Consider the following 10,177-nt stretch of genomic DNA (forward strand, 5'->3'; position numbering starts at 1 on the left):
ATATATGTATAGATAGATAGATATAGATATAGATATAGATATAGATATAGATATAGATATAGATATAGATATAGATATAGATATAGATATATAGATAGATATAAAAAAAAATAAAATGAAGAAAGGTTTCTTGAGTCCTGTGTCCAGTTCTGGGCGCCTCTGTTTAGGAAAGATGTTGAGTTGCTGGAATGTGTCCAGAGAGGGGCAGCAAAGCGGGTGAAGGGTTTGGAGCACAAGCCCTATGAGTAGAGGCTGAGGGAGCTGGCGTTGCTTAGCCTGAAGAAGAGGAGTCTCAGAGGAGACCTTACTGCTCTCTACAACTACCTGAAGGAAGGTTGTAGACAGGTGGGGGCTCGTCTCTTCTCCCAGGCAACCACCAACAGAACAAGAGGACACAGTCTCAAGCTGTGCCAGGTTTAGGCTGGATGTTAGGAAGAAGTTCTTCATAGAAAGAGTGATTGGCCATTGGAATGTGCTGCCCAGGGAGGTGGTGGAGTCACCATCACTGGAGGTGTTTAGGAAGAGAGTGGATGAGGCACTTGGTGCCGGGGTTTAGTTGATTAGATGGTGTTGGGTGATAGGTTGGACTTGATGATCTCAAAGGTCTTTTCCAACCTGGTTAATTCTATTCTATTAGTCTCTTGATCCGAGAGGAAATATTTCTTTTTACTTATTTTATTCTTTAATATTTTTTTAAATAGTTTTTGAAAAGGAATAATGAAAAAATGAATTAAAAAAAATTGTTAGTATAATACAAGTGAAAACTAGCTAAGCTGGTTGTTAAGAGATGATTACCATTTAAATCTCTGTTTTTTGGAAAGTAGTAGATTTAATTACCTGAATACATGAATAGCCTCATAATAAGTGTTGAATAAAGCTGGATGGAATATTGTACTGAATATTATGTTGCATATTTTTTCCTGGCATGTTGTGTAGAAAATAATGTAACGCTTCAAGCTCCGAGTCCCAATATGCTAATAAAGTGTTTCGTGGGTTTCTCACTGAAAAATCATTTCCTTCTGTTGATTGAGCTCTACGTACTTTCTGAAAGAGAGAAAATAATGAGGGGTTAGAAAACCTACACTGTATTCATTGTTTAACTAAGTTTTGTATCATTTAACATAATCTACTGCTTGACATACGTCTGAGAACTGAAACTAAAAGCATTCTAAAGGACTTTGAACGCATCTGCAGGTCATGGGAATAATACAATTGGCTACACTAAGGAGAGATCTGTAAGGCTGTCCTGTGTCATTGGACATTAACCTTCTGTAGCATTTGATTTGAGTTTTGCTTTGGTTTGTTTTTTTTAATGGACATCTTACTTATGTTATTTCTTTGAGAAGAGGGATGTTGCTGTGTTCCATTGTTCAACTGTTGGCAAATCAGTCATTTTCTGACTACACCTTGCCTAAGTAAATGAAACTAGACAAATTGTGTGGAGGCATTTGCTTCCTTGATGGGAGGAGTTCATCATGAGGCAAACTGAAGGGGGATGCAGCTTTGTCATTTCATTACAGTGCACAATGAGACAATGATAGTTCTCCACCCAGCAAGATGAATATTACCAATTCTGTAAGCCCCAAAGTGAATAGGAGATAGGATGCACATGCAGATATGTTTTATCAAGGCTGATCAGCTTTTTCATAGTGGAGGACAGGAGTCTATGAGGTTGGTAGCATTTGGCTTATTCATCTTATCATTCAACTTGTGATGGCCACTAAATGAAGCAGATGTTCTGAGGAGTTTCTATCTTCTCTGTTTGAGTCCAAATACATTCTTTGTCTTCTGGAATTTTAAACATTCTCTTCACACAATTACATTCCTCTTCTATGGTGTAACTGGGATGAAAAATCAAGTACACCTTCAGAAACTTTTACGGGAAGCACCTTTCAAACTCCTGACTCACCCTTCTAAGTGCAGCCTGAGGTTGGCTTTTGTAATCTCTACTTTGTTGTTATTCCTCCTGACAAGTGACATCCAGTTATTTCATGACTTACTGAAAGATGTTTAATGTGGCGTCAGGGGAGGTCAAACCTCACTTAGTCTTGAGGCAGATGCATAGAAAATCAGTATTTGCTGTTGACTTTTTTTAAATTGCTTGCTCATTCCCAAGCTTCCTCTTTAAAAAAATGATATTGAAAAATAAAAAAGTAATAATTAAGCTTCCAGGATATGTTGAAAAAGATAACAGTCATCTGAGTTACTACCCTTATCATTAAGAGAGAATCCTCTTCTAATTTCAATATCCTCCAACTGACTGAAATTCCTTTTGCTGCCACAGCAGTCATTTCCAGTAGCAGAAGGGCTGGTTCTTTCCTATAGGAATTTTCTTTTCCATCCCCAGAGGCATACAGTTTAGAAAGATAGGAGATAGTACCTAATTCTTTGTGCTCCTTTGGGAGGTTCTTTGGAAAGGTCATGGAATTGGGGTGTGCAACAGCAAAAACGTAGCAATAAAAACACAGTTCACTTAAATTGAGAACTCCTGAGCTGTGGTACACATGGCATTAGTGCTCTGCAAGCTGCTCAGAGTGATTCTCAAATACTAACAAAAATGATCCATCATTGATGACCCTCAAGCAATCTCAGTTTGTGAGACCGATCAAGATTGAAATTGTCCAGATTTAACTCCAGCTATTCGACATTCAACCACGGTAGATCTTTATCTGGTAGCTCAAAGAATCCATTCACAAGAGTTTTTAGGCATCTATATTGCACAAATGTTTTAAGCATGTACTGAAAAGGTCCTTCAAAACAGCTGTCAGTATGTGAGCTTGTGTTCGTGCACTAGTAGGGCTCCTCAAGAGGTAATTAAGAAAAGCAAGCCTGTTGGTAATCAGTTTTAATTTGTTATACAAGCTTGTCATTTCTAATGAGGAAAAAAGAATTAAAGAAAAAAAGGCCATCAGAAACAATGACTGACAAACACCTCAGTTCACTCATGGGCAAGACAGAATTAAGGCCTTCAAAGGGAAACAGTGTCTGACTGCACTTGGAGGCCTAGCTCTCTCCACTGTCTATGCACCAACTGCTTCAGGAGACACTTCAAGGCAGTGCAGGCTCAGCCAGGTGTGAGAAAGTAGGTTTCAACCCCACTTGAACTGTGGATGCCGAAAAGCGTAGAGCATTTCAGTAAAACGCCCTCCCCAATCCTAGTTGCAGTGTGAGAGTTCTACATGAGGTTCACTTGGTTTGGCACCTAAGATTTACATCCTTCTGTGAGGAATTATCTTGAGCTAATTAGCCATTTTTTAAGCCAAGAACCTTTTTGTGTCCTCATATATATTTAGACTGGAAGATCTGTAGTTTAGGAATATCCAATGTAGCAAGAGATCTAGGAATTTGCTGCTTCAGCAGACAGATTTCCTGCCTTCATATTTATTTCTTCCCCCATACTTTATCTCCTCAATAAATTGATCAATTGTTTTCTTTAAAAAAAGGTAAATAGCTTGTTGTTAAAAAAAACAAAACCTCATGACAGCCTCATACACCAACCCAGCAAGATTTGAAAAATTGTTTGAAAAACATTTGAAAAACATTTGAAAAAATGTTAAAACTTATCAATTAGGAATTTAATTTAAAATGGACAATCACATAATGTTAGGGGCTGGAAGGGGCCTCAAAAGATCATCTAATCCAACCCCTCTGACAGAGCTGAATCAGGAATTTAATTTCTAATGTTGAGTTGAATCAAGTGATGTACTTTACAAAAATGCATTTTGTATACTCTGTGATCTTTTACAGTATCACAGTATCACAGTATCACTAAGGTTGGAAGAGACCTCAAAGATCATTGAGTCCAACCTGTCACCACAGACCTCATGAATAGACCATGGCACCAAGTGCCACATCCAATCCCCTCTTGAACACCTCCAGGGATGGCGACTCCACCACCTCCTTCGGCAGCCCATTCCAATGGCAAATGACTCTCTCAGTGAAGAACTTTCTCCTCACCTCGAGCCTAAACTTCCCCTGGCGCAGCTTGAGACTGTGTCCCCTTGTTCTGGTGCTGGTTGCCTGAGAGAAGAGACCAACCCCTTCCTGGCTACAACCACCCTTCAGGTAGTTGTAGAGTGCAATGGCCAAAAGTTGTTGTGACCAAAAGTCTTGCTTTTTTCACAAGCATATACTGAGTGGCAATTACTTTGTTATCTTCCTCTTTTAACAAATCTGCCCATTGACTATTCACGTTAAGGTGCTCAAATTAATGTCACAATACAAATTTATAATTACCTGTATAATTTAATTTGCATTTTCTTTTAAGCACAGTTTTTAACTCTGGCGTTCTTAACAGCCTTCTGGAACATGTCTAATATTCTAACAATTACTGAGCATTAATCCTGAAAGCTCACTGAGCAGGTCTTTTAAAATTCTTGGTGTGAAGTTATCCAGACATACTCATCTAACACCATTAATAGTAGCTGGTTTAATATGCTCTTGAATTACTGTTGAAATGGAAAATATTTTGTCATTATATGACACAAATACTTTTTCCACTCTTTTCCCAAATACAGCACGGGAACACTTGGCGTGTTTTTTTCTCCTTGCTTATCAACACTTCCACATATTTTATCTAAAAAGAGCTAATTGTTAGAGTTCTTAATACATTTCATGGACTTTTTTTAGCTGTTCTTTTCAATGCAGGTCATTGACTTCTTAGGCATCTTTCTTCCTCCATATTATTTTTCCACAATCACTGCCATCAAAGTTATATTTGCTGTTACTTTTCCCAGCTGTTGGGTATCTATAATTATAACTGCTTTACAGAATGCCCTCCAAAGAGGCAGAAGGAAAGAGGCTGTTCTTTGGAGGAAAGCGTGTTTTGTTTTGACGAGCTTCTGGGGGTTGTACTCACCTCACTCAGCCTCTGCCTCATTATTCACTGCTTGCTTCTTAAGCCTACTATTTATTTCAGCTTTGTCAAATTAGCCCATTTAAATCATTGAATCTTTTTATTTCAGTTCTTTCTGCTGATTACAGGCAGTATGATTAAATAATCATTTTGGGATGCCCACCAAAACCTTCCCTTTCTTTGAACAGTTATCAGATCTGATTATTATAAACTTGTCTAGTGCAGAATTCCCCTATGCTAGATGCAAGATTGTTGGAGTAGAAAGACTACTGCTTAATTTTTGAAACTGTGAAGACATTAGTGCCAATAGCCTGAGCTCTACTGCCTCAACACTAAGAGTATAGTGACATGACACACTGAAATGTAGATTCCTACCCTTACTCTGAATAGTTCAAGTACCACAGAATATAGCCACACAGGGTCTTCAGCTTCTCTGGGTGGGCAAAGTGGCCTGTCTGGTTTTGAAGTGCTCCTAGTATTGCAATAAGCAGCACATTGTGTCCTGCAGATATTATGCTCTTAAGTCCCCAGGATCTTCCTTCTGCACCTTACAGACAGTTGATTAAGACGCTGATCTTTTCTTCCCTTGCTTGAAAGAACGCAGCATAAGAGGTGAAGGAATTTTTTCTGACCACATCCCTTAATTATTTTTGCTCTCAACATCAGGATTTAGTTCCAAATGAGTATTTGCTGTCCTACCTCATTATGCTCCCAGGGATTGTTAAACAAGTAGCATGTCATTGCTTTGATGCTCTCCTAGCTTGTCCAGCCAGACCATTCTGTCTGCCATGACCAAGCCTGCAAAGGCTCCATCTCCCAACTGGTGGGCCAGTATTTTACAAACCTTAAACCACTCTACACTATTTCTCTAATCAGGAGATTTCAGACCAAACATGCAAGTATGTCACTTTTACAGTTAGCATTTGTTAACAAATTTTCAGCATAAACACTCTGGAGCAAAAAATACTTTCTTCAGTAGTAAAGAATGTGGTTTTGCCTCATATATTCAAGCAGTTCAGCATAGGACCACCCATTGCTAGCAAATGCTGCCAACAGCATTTGTTTTTATAAAGTAGGCAGTCTCTGTGTTGCATGGGGGAGGCAGAAGGAAAGAGTGGTGATATCTCCCACCAAACTTCCAAGTGACAGGCAAACCACCTTTCCAAAACCCATGAATCTTATTTTCTAAGTACACATTTTAATTAATCTTGTGTAATTACTCCCATGCACAGATTTCCATCTGCACTAATAGTACATAAATAATTAAATGACATGCTTAAGGAGCATGATGTTGTAGTTTCTGGCCCTACTGTACAAGTCAGAGCTGAGCAGCTGTATGACAACGGATGAAAATACAGGAAACACTCATCTCCTAAAGCTGAGTCAGTGACCTGTTGTTCTCAAAAAGGCTGTTAATGAACAGCCTCTAGTTCAGATAGATGTTAGACCTATAGAGGTAAAAAAAAAAGGACTGGAAACAATAAAAGATTTTCTGTACTTCCTCTTCTCACATGGGCTGAAAATGTTTGAAATGTACCTGAAACCGAGAAATGTTAGACTGTTACCTAAGTTATTCAGACTCCTTCAAATCTGTGTGAAGACTGGGTTCAGCTACTGAGTAAGATGTCTTGTTTCCTCCAGACAGGTTGATGATTCTTAATCCAAGAATTCAAGTAATGAGCAGTTGAAGTTTCCATCTTGAAGCATCTGTTCCGCCAAGTCAGCACTGGCCTTGATAAATAGCAAATCAGACTGATGCATGCAAGTGCATACACACATGCTTAAGTTAAACTTGAGGGAAAATACTTGAACAGATCTCTGCATAGACCAATTTATATAATTCCTCTGTAATTATGCTCTATAGACTGCAGACTGACTCAGTCAGGTCAAAACACAGAAAGTGCAGACATGGTAGGATCTTTACCTGTTGCTGCAAAAAAATAATAAACGGGCAAGTTAGTTGTGGGTAAGTTGGTAAGTTTACATACCTCCATTTAGTTGTCACAAACCTTCACTGCTATTTTAATTTACTCAACTTACAGTGAAAGAAAAGTATGTTTAGCTAAAGGATAAAAACAAAGCACAAGTACAACTGCATCTGAGTGCTTTTAGCAATGTTAGCAAACTTCAAACATAACTTGAAAAGCTTCGCCTCATTTTCAGCTGTGCAATAGGGAAGCTTGTGTACACCACTCATTTTATAAAGTCCTTACCAAACGTGGCAGCGGTGACTCTCCCTTGGCCTGCAGAATACAGGAATCAATTGATTTGCAGTTTTTATAACTTTATATTCTAAAAGGCTGTCAAATCCAGTTCTCTGGTGCTGGAATCACTCTGTTGAGGAGGCTTCAGCCTGCCATGATATGCCAGTTCAATTCCAGAAACAAGAAATGCCAGGCTGGTTCAGGACGGTATACTCTTCACTCCAGGCAACATGGCATAGAAATCCTGAGAGACTCCACTGGGAACAGGAAGGTTTTACACAGCTGTCCTAGGGCACAGTGGGGAGATGGCAAAATAATAACTCATCTTCTGTACATGCTTCACAACACAGCCTCATCCAAGAGATACTAGAGATATTCTCCTGATAGTAAGACTTTGCACACCAGGGCAGAAAGGTGGAACTGAATGACTAGTGAAATGTTAAGAGGGGAAATAAGTCAAGATGAAGTGTATTTTTACTCAAAATGCCAGGCTGAACTAATTAAGGAGTGATATTTGTTATTTCAAGAAGAATATAGTTTTGTCCTTAGGGTCCATCATGGTATTTTTGGTAAAGTTAAATGAAAAATGGGAACCAGGCTTGCTTTTGCATAAGCAAAGGGAACATCTCTGAAAGCTGACCATGAAACAGCAACAGCTAAGTCTATGGCAACAGCAACAGGCTATCATTTCATGATTTTTCCAAGTTCACTTTAACAGAAAGTCACCCTGCTACATTCCTTGCTGTGGTGGTGCTATATTATATAGCATGAGTGGCATTCACAAAGCCTGTCATGAATTAAAAGGGTACCTCATGGCTAGCACGATTCTGTTTTCAGTGGGAAGGTAGAACGAGATCATGCAGGCTCTTGAAAGTCAAAATATAAGGAGGAGAATAATTTCTTCCCTTGGGGAGATGGAGTCCTGTGAGTTGACAAAAGTACAGATGGCTACTGATTTTGCAGGAAGGAAGTTTATGTCCACTTCACTAGTAAGTTTACATGAGAAAATGAAGTGGGTATTTGCTAACTCAGAACAGGCCTCAGAATGTCCTGAAAATTCCTGAGATTATTACCATGCATCATCCTATGGCTTCAACTTTGGCTCAGTTCAGCTGAGGTCTGGTTTCCCTTACCTCATTATTTTGAAACAACTTGTCCACATCTTTCCACTCTTTCCCTACTCCTCCAAACAATGCATGTGCAAGGTCCTCATCAACTCTGGTCATCCTCCCTACCAGGACAGTGCAATCTAAGTACCTAAGTACCTTCCTAAGAGGCATGTCTAGCAGAGATGATAGGTTAGGAAAGCAGGGAGCCTGTCTCCATCCCATCTCTCCACCCACCCATCCTGAACTCCTTTGCTCCCAACCCCTCTCCCACAAGGCAATGCTGTGCTCCACCATTGCCAAGCTTGAACCGCCTGGGACTTGACATTTGTTCTTGTTTTCTCCTGTCTCCCCTAATGGTTGTAGCACTACTAAGCGAAGAGGAATGCACAGAACAAGGGAGTTCAAAGTAATTGAGTCTACATTCATTCAGAAAGCCTGGATCCTTGCCCGCTCAGAACCTGCAGCATTTACATAGTTTCACAAAGTTTAACCCTTTTTTATTGAACCTGGTAAAGCTCTTTCAAGCACAGAGTGTTGTGCTTTCCTTATCAGTGACCAAACGCACTGAAAGGTGTCTTACACATATCCAGCTTTAGCTGCTTACCACTCACTTTTTAATTTCTCCTGTATTGCTCTGTGGGGCAGTAACTAAAGACCCTGAGTTGTCCTTTTCATAAGATGCTTAGGGAACTGTGCTGCAGAGGACTGATCACTTACCGAAACTCCTGAACACATCTGCTGAAAGCCTTATTTACACAAACAGAACTGTACTGGGTTTAAAAGAATTTACTTTCAATTTTCTGCAGTAAATTTGTCTGTTAAGGTGCCAACTTGGTCTGCAAAATCAGTGGAGAAACAAAAATGTTTAAAAATGATTACACCTGTAAACTCATATCTTTTTTTTCTGATGATTAATTCTGAACAAACTCTCATTTCAATTTCATTTAGTAGATATCAATTGGCAGTTTATTACGGGCTTCAGAAATAAAAAGTTTTGTTCAAACTTCATTGTTCTTTCCCCAGAGAAAAAGAAAATCTAGTCAACAATGGGAATTCTTAATTATTTTTTTCTTCCTGGATCTGAGCATGCTTGTAGGTTATCTGTAAACTAACTAATGCAGCGCTTCGTAAGTCAGATAAGAAGCGAACCTGAGCAAGAGCAAGAGCTGATCTGACTTGCCTGTTTAATTGTTAGTCACAGTAGAAATGCTAAAATTAAAAGGAAAAAAAAAATTCACCCTTTAAAAATTATATAGTCATTATTAATCTTCCACTGACTGTTGCTTGAAAAAAGACCGTAGGACCTGGCCCATCATTAGCACAGAAACATGGCGATGAGAGTGGATTTATTTACCTGCAGTTTAGACCTAATTATATCCCTTTGAAAAAGATTAAAACACATCCAGAGCTGCTTCTGAAAAATGTTTTAGTACACACAGGACTTTACTCAACAATACCGTTGCAATTAACCTGCCAAAGCATCTGCCAGAGCAAATGTGCATATTTATAAATGTACATACATAAAACAAGGCAAAACAAAAAACCAATTTTGAAATTATCTGTTTATCATTCATTTAATCAGATGGAGGTAAAACATGCAATTAAAGCATGCAAGTCTTAGAAACATTTCAGTTACTACAGCTATACAATTTACATAAATGTCTGAAATGTCTTACTAGTCTATGCTGCCTAGCCCTATATTGTGCCTGATCTCAAAGACTTGCAGCCAAATTAATTTTCAGACAGCATAGTGCAGCACAACTACTTTTGCATTTTTAATGCCGTTGCAGAGCAGTTTACACTAAATCTGTTGTTTCAGAGGGTCTAAAATATAGTTCAAAGCCCAACAGGGTTGAAATAGGGTACGTGGAGGGCATTCCAAAAGTAGTCAGAACCATAACCCTAATATATGGTTATGTGAAGGACGTTCATGCAAAACCAAAACATGATTTTAAAATCTGTTGGCTAAAACACCTGTTTCTAGAACTAGAACGGGGAAAGAAATGGTA

General features: G+C 38.9%; 1 long non-coding RNA gene across 1 annotated transcript; it reads right to left on the bottom strand.

Annotated features, from left to right (window-relative positions):
• Positions 1 to 272: 272 nt before the first annotated feature.
• Positions 273 to 7,298, bottom strand: LOC137445676 (uncharacterized). The gene is made up of 3 exons (XR_010988519.1): positions 7,069 to 7,298; positions 6,421 to 6,785; positions 273 to 1,044 (listed from the first exon to the last, which is right to left on the bottom strand). It is a non-coding gene; the product is annotated as an uncharacterized lncRNA (long non-coding RNA).
• Between the last annotated feature and the right edge of the window lie 2,879 nt (positions 7,299 to 10,177).

This window comes from Melanerpes formicivorus, unplaced genomic scaffold (assembly GCF_026170545.1).
Source record: "Melanerpes formicivorus ecotype bairdi unplaced genomic scaffold, bMelFor1.0.p_v2 SCAF_1, whole genome shotgun sequence".
Lineage (NCBI taxonomy): Eukaryota > Metazoa > Chordata > Aves > Piciformes > Picidae > Melanerpes > Melanerpes formicivorus.